At 39.8% G+C, this 13,296-nt stretch overlaps 1 protein-coding gene across 1 annotated transcript in view; it reads right to left on the bottom strand.

The window, feature by feature from the left end:
* angpt2b (angiopoietin 2b) overlaps positions 1-2,291 on the bottom strand; it is a 255,197-nt gene extending 252,906 nt beyond the window's left edge. The window contains exon 1 of the mRNA XM_060847374.1: positions 2,254-2,291. The gene's annotated coding sequence lies outside the window, so the exon portion shown is untranslated. The remainder of the gene's footprint in view (positions 1-2,253) is intronic.
* Positions 2,292-13,296: the final 11,005 nt, after the last annotated feature.

Genomic DNA, 13,296 nt, shown 5'->3' with positions numbered 1-13,296 from the left:
AGTCTAGTTCAAGACAGCTAGGAATTTAGGGACATAGCATCTGAAATTTATTTAATCACATCATGAATTGGGAAAGAATTCCCAGAATGTGAAAGTAAATAACAAAAAAAAATGTCTAGAAGTGTATATAGATGAGGGTTACACAATACATTTTGCACAAGTTATGCTAAAGGCATGTAGAGAAAAGGGTTTTTTGGTAAAACTATCAGAAATAAGTTATGCAAGTACTATGCTTTGAACTCTTTATCACTGATTCATTTTCTTCTGTTCTTAATTGACTGGTTGGGCAGAATGATCAGTATCTGTGCTGTGATTTGTGCGTATGTATCCTTAACTAGCTGTGTCAACTCTGAAAGACATGGCTTATTCCAGAACACAATGTACTGTAAGGTATTTTCAATTGGGAACCTGTCCATTTAACCCTACTAGTCTGCGTTAGTGTCAATGCTTCATACACTCCTCAACTCCCATCTCCTTATCTATCCCTACCAGCCCTGGCTTCTGCCCATTTCTCCATCTAATTTTCCCTTAACTGCATTTATGCTGCTTACTTCAACTACTTCCTATTACAACAAAGTCCACATTGTAACATTTCTCTAGGTAAAGAAACTTCTCCCAAACTTCCTACTGAATATACATTAGTGGTTACCTCATGCCACACAAGTTGCCCACAAGTAGAAACATGTTGACTACATCTATATCAAACATACCAGTTGGGTACATGATTGTACACAGTTGAGTGTTGCAAAACTTTTCATCAATATTGACATACATCACTTTACTGACAGGATACGCTGAGTGATTAGGAGCAAGTCTTTTTCTAAGAAGATGGTGATACTATACATCCTCATGTATTTAATTTAAAAATAGTTTGAGATTTGCCAATTTAATGAGACACTAACATGTTAAATAGGCCAACAATAAAGCCCTTACCAAAAGAAATTTGGTCTCATCCACATTATATACAGTTTTTAGATTAATAGGAACCCTTGAAAACATGATGAGTTGTAAATGGATGACTTCAAATATTTTCAGTGTCAAAGCAGCAAGACACCATGCCTACACGAAAACTAACGTGATGATTTAAATCAGTCAACGCTTCCGTTTTTTTCAATCTTTGTTTTCTATACATATTGTTATTAACCCATAAATATTTAATTATGTTACTTGTGCCACACAGTTCCTGTTGTCTCAAACTAATTGCCTTTGTATGAGATAAGAATCCAAGACATTATTTAAGATCTGTCTCTAATAGAGTTGGGAGGAAGATGAAACAGCTGTTGTGAACATTATTTTTGCCAACCCAATGATCTAACCAGTGCCCCAACAGCTACAATAGATGAAGTGTGCAAAATATGACTAATGAGAAAAGACTTTGTGTAATCTATTCTGATATAAATAACTGATGTGAGGCTGTACATAACTTATTCTATTTTTCTAAAAACAAAACAGACTGTGTCCAATGAGCATGAGGACAACAAAATCAGTATGCTTTTCCCCTTTGTTTCAATGCCATTTATTTAAATTTATCACAAATGCAACAACGTTGTCAATTTGAAGTCTATCAATAGCATAAGTTCAGCAGAAGACTACAAGGAAACTAATATTATGACAATACATGCACTAAGTCTTTCCTCCAGCTTAAGTGTAAACCAGAATTTTCATTTTGAAACTGTCGTTTCAATTTAATTCATAGAAAAGCATTTGCAATCTGTATGCTTTTCTTTATATTTAACAACATAAAAGTTAGCTCCTCAACATGCTGTAATGTGTGTTTTTGGCTGTGATCAAATTAAAATTGCACTAAGCATAAAATTATTTTCAGAAACTTATCTTGCAAAATAAAGCAATCACTTGCATCAGTTGTTTCTTAATGATTCCAATGTCATTGATCCATTTCCATACACAGAAGCTCTCTAACGCCTTCAATTTCTCTTCCAGATTTCAGTAACATTACTTTTCCATCAGAGGAAAGTGAAACTGCAAAAATGAAATAACTGAAAGCTGCTTGTTCAACTCGTGATTAGTACATTATGTACTGGAGCAATGACAGCTTAAAGAATCAAAATTGCTTTCAACGCGCAGGCATCCACTGTCTGTGATGCTCATTCTTAATAATCTGCAATCCTAATCATTTTTCATCTGCCTTCCTCAGACCTGTTTGTATGCATGATGCTATGCCTGAAAAATTCCGTCAGGGAAAAAGAAATGATCCAAGCAAATGTATTCTCCGATACGTTGTAGAACACTTACCTTATTGGGTTTTAAATGTGCAGCTGCTCAAATGCTTTCTTCGCAGTGGAAAAGTTTTATATTCTTTGCTCAAGTTTCATAGCGAGTGGTAAGTATATATTTTGCTTGTAGCTTTACTGCTTCACCCGACTAAAATAGCTCTGTAGATTTTCAGGTATGTTGAAAATTATTGATACATAGACTTGGGACCTGGTCTTCAATAAAAAGGCTTAGGAGAAGCACAAGAAGAGCAGGATGAAATGGGCTTGTTTTGAACCAAGAAATCGGAATAAATTGCACAGATTTCCATACATGACTTCAAGCAGCGCTTCCTGAAAGATTGCCAAAAAATCTTTTTTTTTTAGGGAACAGCCAGAAATGCTGTTTATGTAAAAGGAAGAAACGTCTGCAAGTCAGTCAACTCTATGAGAGTTCTTCAAAAGCTACTGAATTTGTCAGGCTTAGCCAGTAAGGGTTGTTTTCAGATATTTTGAAAAGAAAAGAAACTAATTAAGTTTATCAAACTTTTTGCATTCGTTTCTATATCGTTATAAATTTGCCATGCTTAAAATATTCCATTGGAGACCTTCACAAGATTTTCATTAACTTCATGATATGATTTTTAGGACAAAGTTCAGTCGAGTACTCAGGTAAAGCAGGGCTACATCATTTGGTCTAACAGGTAATAAAGGAATGAGAGAGAAATCAATGAGTAAGGCAACAATTGGATGATCAATGTTATTACACTTGCCAGAGCACCTTTGTTGGAAATCAAGCTGGAGTGAGGGGAAATTTGGTTCCTTTTACAGCACTCAGGTAAGGAATGGGGATATCAGAAAGTAAATCCTAAAGGTAAGACAGGAAAACATACCAATAAATTGCTCACTTAAATTTTTAACTTAGCAACATAAACTTTATCAATGATTCTCATGGAAAATAAAGAAAGGCAGAGTCCTATTTCTCGAAGATTTGCACATGCACTTCAAGATATAAAACACAGAGAAATAACAAAGAATCAACTTCTATTTTACTCAACCTAAAATTACAGGGAATATCACATGGGTCATTGAAAAGGTATGTCAGTATATTTTCATTTTCTGAAATGGCTTTAACATTGTCTTCTTTCAATTCACACTTTTTAAAATTCTAGACTGCATTTAAATGCAGTGATTTGTGGTTCTCATACAGCTAAAGTGGTTCATTGACATCAAATATATTAGCTTGTCCAAAAGTGCCAAGAATGTGGGAAGTGCATGAAGTCTACCGGCATCGAGAAACAATTTTAAATTCAATACAGATCTACCCACTCTGCTGAATATATTGAAGACACATGTTGCTTTAGCCTGCCACCTCTAAAGTATTTTTCACATTACTGTATGAATAGGTGATTTTGAACCAACCCAGTGTTTTCAGATAGAGCAGATAGTGCCTCACAAAATTCCTTTAAGAAATGATACATTTAGAAGTAGCTGGTAGGGTTATAAACATTAAGGGCAGCAACTCATTAATTGTTGAGCAGGAAATGTCTTGTTCAACTTATGGAAAGGCATCTCTGCAACATTAGCAACAGATAATAAACAACTGGAAGCTAAGAGGCGGACATGTCAGTGGCACAGTTGCCCTCAGGCTGGTTTCACACACTTGCTAACAGCCAACCAACACGAACTGAGACCAAACAGCCAATTCCACGTTCTAACGCACTTCACTCTTTTCCAAGAGGTGGAGACATTGGAGGAATTTAATGCAGTCAATAAGTGGTTAAATAAAGTAGATCTCTTTATCAACAAGATGTTATTCACACATGAAACACTGCTTCAGTTCATAATTGAATTCTGAACTGAATACATTACAGTGGTTTTCAATCTTTGCTCTCCAATGTAGGGTTATAGAATTACATTAAAAAGGCCTAAAGAAGGTGATGCATTTTTCTTTTCTGGAATGTGATCCATTACATTTGGCCCTTGGTGCTGTTTTACGTCCAAAATGGTGTCTGTGCTATGCAAGCCTAACTTTGGCAGAAGCAACATATTGGGCCCCATCTGGAGTACATTAGTCGTGTTATCATGTTCCAGTGTTGTTAGATAGATACATTGTGTCAAACATTGTGTATCAGTCAATATCTAACATTGATTTGTCATTCACAGTGGCATTTTTGACCTCAACACTCAAGTTCAAACACTATTATAATCTTGCAGAGCTGGATATGAACATATTCCCATAACACCCAAACTCTGCCCCAATTATATTTTTTAAATGAATGATCAACAACCCTCAGATTAGTTGCTAATTACTTTCTACAGGCCAAACCCCTGTTATTAAAATTAATGGAAATAGTTGGTGAATTGCATGTTTATACTCATTTTTGGTGTGTCTTATGTCAGTCTTTGTTCTGACTCATAATAAACTGCTCAAACCACTTTATCCTCGTACCGTACTTTCTATCCACCTCAGCCTACAACATAATAGAATGAGCAGAGATGACTGGGAAGAGTACAAATTGCCAGATGGAGAACTGGAGAAAGTTGAGAATGGGGAGAAGGTCTCTCAGAAGGACGTCATAATATTCATGTCCAGAAGGATGCTTTGGACTTTTGAGCCAATGACTGTGAAGGGAATGATGATATGATTCAAAGTCAGGATTATATGTGGCTTAGAGGGAAACTCATTGCTCTATTAAAATATCGCTGGAATCTGCAACTCTTTCAAAATGGTTTGAAAAAGGTTTTGAAGAATTCACAATTGAAAAAAAAATTGTAGCTTTCTTGGCTCATAAGAAATACCAGTCATTGTGACTTGGCATCCCCTGACCCAGAAATAGTTCTGGCAGAAAGGAAGTTCAGAAAGAAACCATCTGCCCGGTAGACAAATAAAAGGAAAGGTACAGGTATGGGAGAGAGCTACAAGCTGGGCAATGAGAGAATGAAGCTCACAGTTCTCTACACAAACAGAAACCAGCCCGAAGGAAGAACTCCACCAAATCTTGAGAGGAGAAGCAGCAAATCACTCTCAGGAAGAGATCGTGGTTTTATGTTGAAAGAAAGGCAGAGGTATTTAGAGATACAGTGCAAACTGATCAAAAAGATCTAAATCCTGGAAAGCAATATTAATGGCTTGCAGACACTGATGCGATTTTTTCCAGGAGTGGTCAGACTGAATTGGGGTGGACAAGGTCAGACGTCACATGACACCAGGTTATAGTCCAACAGATTTATTTGAAATCACAAGCTTTCGGAGTGCTGTTCCTTCATCAGGTGGAGTGTGAATTGAGGTGTTATTGGTTCTTTGACAAGAAATGTAGAAAACCACATCATCAGACTGTTGTGACATGACAGAGAGAGGGTTTGTCAAAGTGTGTCTCGCTACTGACAATCATACTTTTGAAACTAGAAGGTGAAAACTGTTTCCAGATAGGACCACTGACTTATGTGGGGTGAATGAAGAATAGTGTACTGTGGAACTTGGAGCTGGGTAGTGCTATCTTTATATGGAGAGTGATTGGGTGTTTGTGATTGTGTAAGTTATTTCTCTGTTGCATTGACTCCTTGAAGTGAAGTTTATCTCTTTAATTACAGCCATTTATTCATTTATGTTCAATTTGCATTGTTTGGGATTTATGGTAAAGTCAAAAATGACTAGAATCTTATCGGTAATATCTTCTTTGGAGGTCATTTAGCAAATTTGATTTACAGTTTCTCTGTGGGGAAATCACTAGAATGTAACACTAGTTATATTTGACATATAAGCTACCTCAGTGAAACCATTCACTAATGGAACCTTATTGATAATATGATTGCTACCAGAATATTGCTTCTAGGAATAAGTAATAGATTTCTTTCTGTTGAGATTGGTAGCTTTATTCCTCAGGAGGATACAAAATGAAAAATAATTTTCATTATTTTGCTGCTTTTGCATTTGATTCTCCATACAACATTGAACAAAGGCTCTGTCACTGTAGAGCACCCTGGAATACATCCATACATTCACATCCAATATCTGATAGGCTGAAGAACAAGGGGTTAAATGTAAGTGACCTTAGTCGTTAATCATTCTGAAATTAATTCATAGTGTTTTGGGGAAATTCACCAGCCTCGGAGTCAGAGTCGGGGTTCAACGACAGATTTTATTGTTCAAGGAAATACCTGAGTTCCAGGGAGAGAGAGACACACACCAAAAGCATAGTGGTCAGCTGTGAGTCTTCTTTCAACCTGGAACACGTGTCAACATTTTGTAACAGAATAAGTCAGTGATGAGGTTATTGTCTTTGTAACATAGTTTGTTTATGATTAGATTAGATTACATTCCCTACAGTGTGGAAACAGGTCCTTCAGCTCAACAAGTCCACACCGACCCTCTGAAGAGCAATCCACTCGACCCTTTTCCCTACATTCACCCCTGACTGATGCATCTAACACTACAGGCAATTTAGCACGGCCAATTCACCTAACCTGCACATCTTTGGACTGTGGGAGGAAACTGCTGCACCCGGAGGAAACCCACGCAGACACAGGGAGAATGTGCAAATTCCACACGGACAGTTGCCCAAGATGGGAATTGAACCCGGGTCCCTGGCGCTGTGAGGCAGCGGTGCTAACCACTGAGCCACTGTTATTGTAAATATTGCAGAATCACTGATAGTTTCGGTGCAGTCATTGTCAGTTCCAGTGCAGCCTTTGTTAATTTCAGTGAGGTCATTGTCGATTTCAGCGCAGACATTGTCAATTTCAACATCTGCGTGGAAGTCCATTGCTGTAGTAATGGGCACTAATCGTTTTTCCTGAGAAGGATGATTACTGCAGCCCTAGCTATTAGCACTCTGTATTGAGTCCATACCAAGTTGTTAGCATTTCTATCAGAGGTGTTGGCTGGACCCAGACACTTTGGTGGACAATATACGCTACTCATGTGTATTCTCTCTCCCAGCTGCCTTAAACTACTGACTATGTTGTGACTTCATTGTACTGGCATCCTGGTAGTATTTATGTTTGCTCTGCTGTCTCTCTCCATGTTGTGGTCTGGTGGCCATCTTGTGTGTCAAGTGGCCAACTTATGGCTCAGCAGCCTCCTTGTGTTTCCATGTGCCTAGTGTTATCCTGCCCCATGCCATCTCCCACTTCAACAGGAACTCAATCTTTCTTCTGTATTTAAAAAATTGTTGGCCTATTTCCTCCCCCTACCATGTGATAGACAATTATAGGTTATCTTAAATATCTTTGAAATCAGCACTAAGAAAACTGAGGCATTTTCAAAAGATCCCCTTTATTGGCAAACAATTGTCTCATAAGCACCAACTAACCATGTACAAACTTCATTTCTGCACAAAATGATTGCTGCAATCTTGACTTAGAGTCATAGAGGTGTACAGCATGGAAACAGACCATTCGGTCCAACTCGTCCAAGCTGACCAGATATCCTAAACCAATCCAGTCCCACCTGCCAGCACCTGGCCCATATCCTTCCAAACCCTTCCTATTCATATACCCATCCAGATGCCTTTTAAATGTTGCAATTGTACGAACCTCCACCACTTCCTCTGGCAGCTCATTCCATACACGTACCACCCACTGAGTTAAAAGTTGCCCCTTAGGTCTCTTTCATACCTTTAACCTCTCACCCTAAACCCATGCCCTCTAGTCTGGACTCCCCCACCCCAGGGAAAAGACTTTGTCTATTTACCCTATCCATGACCATCATGATTTTATAAACCTCTATAAAGTCACCCCTCAGTCTCCGACACTCCAGGGAAACAGCTAGACTATTCAACCTCTCCCTGTAGCTCAAATCCTCCAACCCTGGCAACATCTTTGTAAATCATTTCGGAAGCTTTTCAAGTTTCACAACATCTTTCCGATAGGAAGGAGACCAGTATTGCATGTAATATTCCAACAGTGACCTAACCAATGACCTGTCCAACCGCAACATGACCTCCCAACTCCTCTACTCAATACTCTGACCAATAAGAGAAACTTCTTCACTATCCTATCTACCTGTGACTCCACTTTCAGGAAGCTATGAACCTGCACTCCAAGGTCTTTTTGTTCAGCAGCACTCCCTAGGACCTTACCATTAAGGAACCGATACTCTAAAGCCAACCTTCAGCTACTATTTCTTACTTATGATGGCTTCACTTAATCTTCCTTCATCTGGCATTGATTATGGTTGAGTCCATCCACCATAAGACCTGGTCTTGTTGAATATAATGTGGTATTACAACAGTGATTAGCAGCTCGACATATTATATCTGAGTTATGTCATAGAGAGCATGAAGAAAGGCTCCAAAGAAAATTGTTTTCAGTGCTATATTTTGAATTCTGTTTCTTTTAAACAGGTTCAATCTTGCTGAACTCAAAATGGCAAAGGCCAGTCACATGGCACTATTTCCAGGAGTGTCTGGACACCTTGCATTGTACAAACATTCCTGCTAAAGCTGATACAAAGGGCCTAGAGACAAGATAAAATGTAATCTCACAAGGAAACCTTCCATGTATGAGGTAAAGCTGCACTGTTTGCTTAATAGCCTTTTAATTGGTTCACTGAGATGGGCCATTGTCACCTGAACTGCCTGTCACATGATTGAAAACTGACTGAGTTGCTTCAACAGACAATTCTGTGATTCTAAGACAATTGTTGTTTGACCGCCGGAGGGAGAGACTGTAGGCTGAGTCCCAAGACAACTTGCCTTGGATCCTCCATCTTGGTGTCCAAGTTGCTGACTTTGCCTGTGAAAAAAGAGAAAAACAACAACAATTCATCAACAAAACTATTATTGAATGCTGACTTGTTGAAAGTTGTAATTTAAATAAGCAAATACCTCTGAATTTACCAAAGTCTGTCATTTATAACTTATCTCCCCTCCTGTCTTGTTCTCCTGAATCTCCTGAGTGCTTGTGAGAGAAAGGAGTCATAAAGCAATTTCCCCATTTACTCAATGTTGTGTTAATAAATCCCGTCTTTAATTTTATCACAAGGTTTTTGGTATGAGTTTATACGAAAAATTGGCATCTAAAAAGCAATGTTAATCCTAGATTAGGGAGTGATGGGAGTAAAAAGGAGAAAACCAAACATTAAGTGAGCATTGGCCACAAGGAGGGGAAAACAATCAATTTAAATTCACATCAATTCCCCCTTTGTCCATGGCAATCATACAATAGCTTTGTGAATCCTTAGGCTAGATGTAGGGTAGGCTTCTCCCAGGAACAGTCCTTTTTATCCTGATGGGCATACTTCAGTTAACCCTTTCAGGTACTAACTGCATTAAGTAACATCAACTAGCATTCTGAGTTTCCAATCACTCTGATCACAAATGATCATTGTCCTTCCAAAGCCACGTGCATAGTTTTCTTTGTTACGTCAAGTACTTAGGGGACTAAATTTCTTAGCCTCTGAAACGGTAAAATTGATCCTCACTTGTTGATTGCAATAGAGAAAGCATGGTAGCTGCATGCTGGGTAGTTTAGATTACTTGCAATGTGGAATCAGACCCTTTGGCCCAACAAGTCCACACTGACCCTTGGAAGGGCAACCCACCCAGACCCAACACTACAAACAATTTAGCATAGCCAACTCACCTAACCTGTACATCTTTAGACTGTGAGAGGAAACCCACACAGACATGGGGAGAATGTGAAAACTCCACATAGACAGTTGCCCGAGGCAGGATTGTGAACCCAGGTCTCTGGCGCTGTGAGGCAGCAGTGCTGACCACTGTGCTATCTGTCTAATCCAGTAAATTCAACATCCAGCCAGCATGGGCTGATGCATTTTTTGGGGGTCAATAATGTGAGTAACTGTCATCAATTACAGATAGCCTTGACACCTTTAAGCCAGCCTGCAACTTTTAAAGGGGAGGTTTAAGGTAGCTGGGAGCAAAAATGTCGCAAATGACTCGGAGCTGGTACAAAAACAAAGAGTGTGGGCTCCAAGATTTTACAATGTTCCACTAGGGACCAGAGCAGTGCAGATGGAATTGGAGAGAAATGGCCTGTATCCACATATGACAAAAGTACATCCTCCAGAGACACTGTACAGGTCAATTCCAGGAATCAAACCTGAAATATCTAGATGCAACATAAAGTCAATCACATCACAAAAAGAAAATCAAGGTCAGTGAATGTTTCTTCAAATGTCATAGTCTACCAACCTCGCTAATAGCCTTATCTGATGAGAGATCTTGATATCTTCATCAATAATCCACCTTCTAGTACCCTTTGTTCCACACCCTATTGCTAATTTGTGAAATCCAGATGGTATCAGCATGCACCACTTACTTTCCCATTCTCTGTCTACATCACAGCCTTTGCTAGACTTCTTACAGTCAGTTGGCAAAGGAGGAGACCAGGAGTCAATCATTACTCAGATTTCAAGTTATTCACAAAGTGAGTCATGATACATGTAAGGCTTCTCCCAGCACAACAAGCCACAACACCGGTGTTTTATACTCTGAATACCAAATATAACAAATTAATCAATGATCAAATGATCAGTCCCTGAAAGGGGCAATGTAACAAAAACATGTAAAGGAAAATTATCAAATCAAAGTTACATGTTAGGGTGCTTGATACGCAGTCTGGTAGCTGAAATACCCTTCTAGTTACAGAGGGTCTCAAGGATATTAATGGACACCATGTGGTACCCTCTAAGAACAAGCCTGTGTGGAAGTAGCCACAAAAGGCAAGTCATCAGTCTGGGTTAACATCATGCTCGATAGTTTGCTGCCTGGACTGTATGGCAACCTTGGCCAAGCCCAGGATAGGGTTAACTAGGAGCTCTTCTGATCTGCCCAACACACTTCTATATTAGGTGACCATCAATTGGGAGAGTGGGGCCAAATGTAGCCAAAAATTAAGTAGAACTTTCCTTCAAATGACTTAAAAAGATGTGCAACCTTACATATTGTATAAAATGTGGAACACGGTGTCCTTAAAGCAGAAAGGACAGCCAGTCTGGAGATCTATAAACCAATTTAATCCATGGTTCCATAGGACTGTTGAACACAACACCCTCCAAGCCAACTCCTCAATAGAAAGAGGAGTAAAACTACATGGTGAACCATCCACTGGGGCTTGCCACCTCCTCGAGATGACACGACACAATACCATGGCATGTGTGGATGGCTAATGAAGGGAAGGAAATGGACTGTGGGCTGAAGCAAATAGTGTGGAATGATACATAGGGATTTTGTGGAAAAAGTCTTAGGAAATTATAAGTATGCTTTTTCACAGTGCTGTCCAAATGATGCTATGCTTTGAGAGAAATGCACCACAGCTTGAGCCACCTTGAGAGTAGGAGTGCTGTTGAGTTTCAACATTAAATTATCAAGGTTCTGGATGACATTAGCAGCAGGTTGGCCATCCACACATTCATAATACATAGTTCTTCTAGTATCAGCTGTTCATTAAATTGTTATCGAGCACATCCATTACTTGGAGCTACCCTGCAGATTGAGTGCTCCCTTCCACCGGCTACATAAAGCACTATTTTTGGAGCTGCTAATCCTAAGAGGATACAGCTCAACTAAGAGTCAAAAATGTTCCAAACTTAGTCCGGTCTTGCAAACGTCAGGCAATTCTTGGAAATAATTATTGAAATCACAGGTCGATAATTGAGGATATGCATCTTGTGCAAAGAATATGTCATTAACACCTGTTACCTGAATGACACTGTAAAAGGTAGCTGGATGGTTGGTTCCAGAGGGTGATCACCACTCTGTCTAGGTGACTCAGGGATGGGGACACAGGGGTTTTCACTTGAAGAGCCTTGCACACTGCATTATCCACCAGTTATGAGATTCTTGCAAGCATGAGTGGGAGTGTAAGGAAGATCATAGAATCCCTACAATGTGGAAACAGGACATTCAGCTCATCAAGTTCACACTAATCCTCTGAAGAGCACCAAACATGAGGAAGAGAAAGAACTGATTGACCAATAGGAGACACAGAGTAGCAGTTGAAGGGTGTTTTCGAAATGGAGAAAGGTGACCAGTGGTATTTCACAGGGATCAGAGTTGGGGTCACTGTTGTTTGTGATATACATTAATGATCTGGAAGAGGGCACTGTTGGTATGATCAGCAAGTTTGCAGATGACACAAAGACTGATGGAGGAGCAGAAAGCGTAGGGGACTGTCAAAGAATACAGGAGAATTTGGATAGACTGGAGAGTTGGATGGAGAAGTGGCAGATGGAGTTCCAGGCAAATGTGAGGTGATGCATTTTGGGAAGTCTAATTCTAGAGCGAATTATACAGTAAACGAAAGAGCCTTTGGAAAAGTTGATGAGCAGAGAGATCTGGGAGCTCAGGTCCATTGTACACTGAAGGTTGCTGCACAGGTGGATAGAGTGTGGTCAAGAAGGCATATAGTATGCTTGCCTTCATTGGGTGGGGTATTGAGTATAAGACCTGGCAGTCATGTTAAAATTGTACAAGGCATTGGTTAGGCTACATTTAGAATACTGTGTACAGTTCTGGTGGCCACATTACCAAGAGGATGTGGATGCTTTGGAGAAGGTGCAGAGAAGGTTTCTGAGGATGTTGCCTGGTAGGGAAGGTGCTGGCTATGAAGAGCAGTTGAATAGATTAGGATTGTTTTCATTAGAAAAAAGGAGATTATGGGGTACCTGATTGAGGTCTACAAAATCACGAAGGGTATAGGCAGGGTAGCTAGAGATAAGCTTTTTCCCAGGGTGAGGAAGTCAATAACGAGAGATCACAATTTCAAGGTGAGAGTTGAAAATCTTAAGGAGGGTACAGCAAGTACAGAGGGGGGTGGGTGTCTGGAAAGCGTTGCCAGCAGAGGTGGTAGAGGCAGGCACAGTAGATTCATTTAAGGTGCATCTGGACAGATGCATGAGTAGGTGGGGAGCAGAGTGAAACAGATGCTTAGGAATTGGGTGACAGATTTAGGCAGTGGATTTGGATTGGCTCACGCTTGGAGGGCCGAAGGGCCTGTTCCAGGGCTGTAAATTTTCTTTGTTCTTTGTACACCCAGACCCAGACTCTCTCCCTGTAACCGTGCACTTCTTATGGCTAATCCACCTCACCCACACATCCCAGATCACTACCGGCAATTT

Source organism: Hemiscyllium ocellatum, chromosome 30 (genome assembly GCF_020745735.1).
Source record: "Hemiscyllium ocellatum isolate sHemOce1 chromosome 30, sHemOce1.pat.X.cur, whole genome shotgun sequence".
NCBI classification, from domain to species: domain Eukaryota; kingdom Metazoa; phylum Chordata; class Chondrichthyes; order Orectolobiformes; family Hemiscylliidae; genus Hemiscyllium; species Hemiscyllium ocellatum.
Note: the sequence above shows the minus strand (reverse complement) of the source record. Positions and strands in the feature narration are given on the sequence as shown.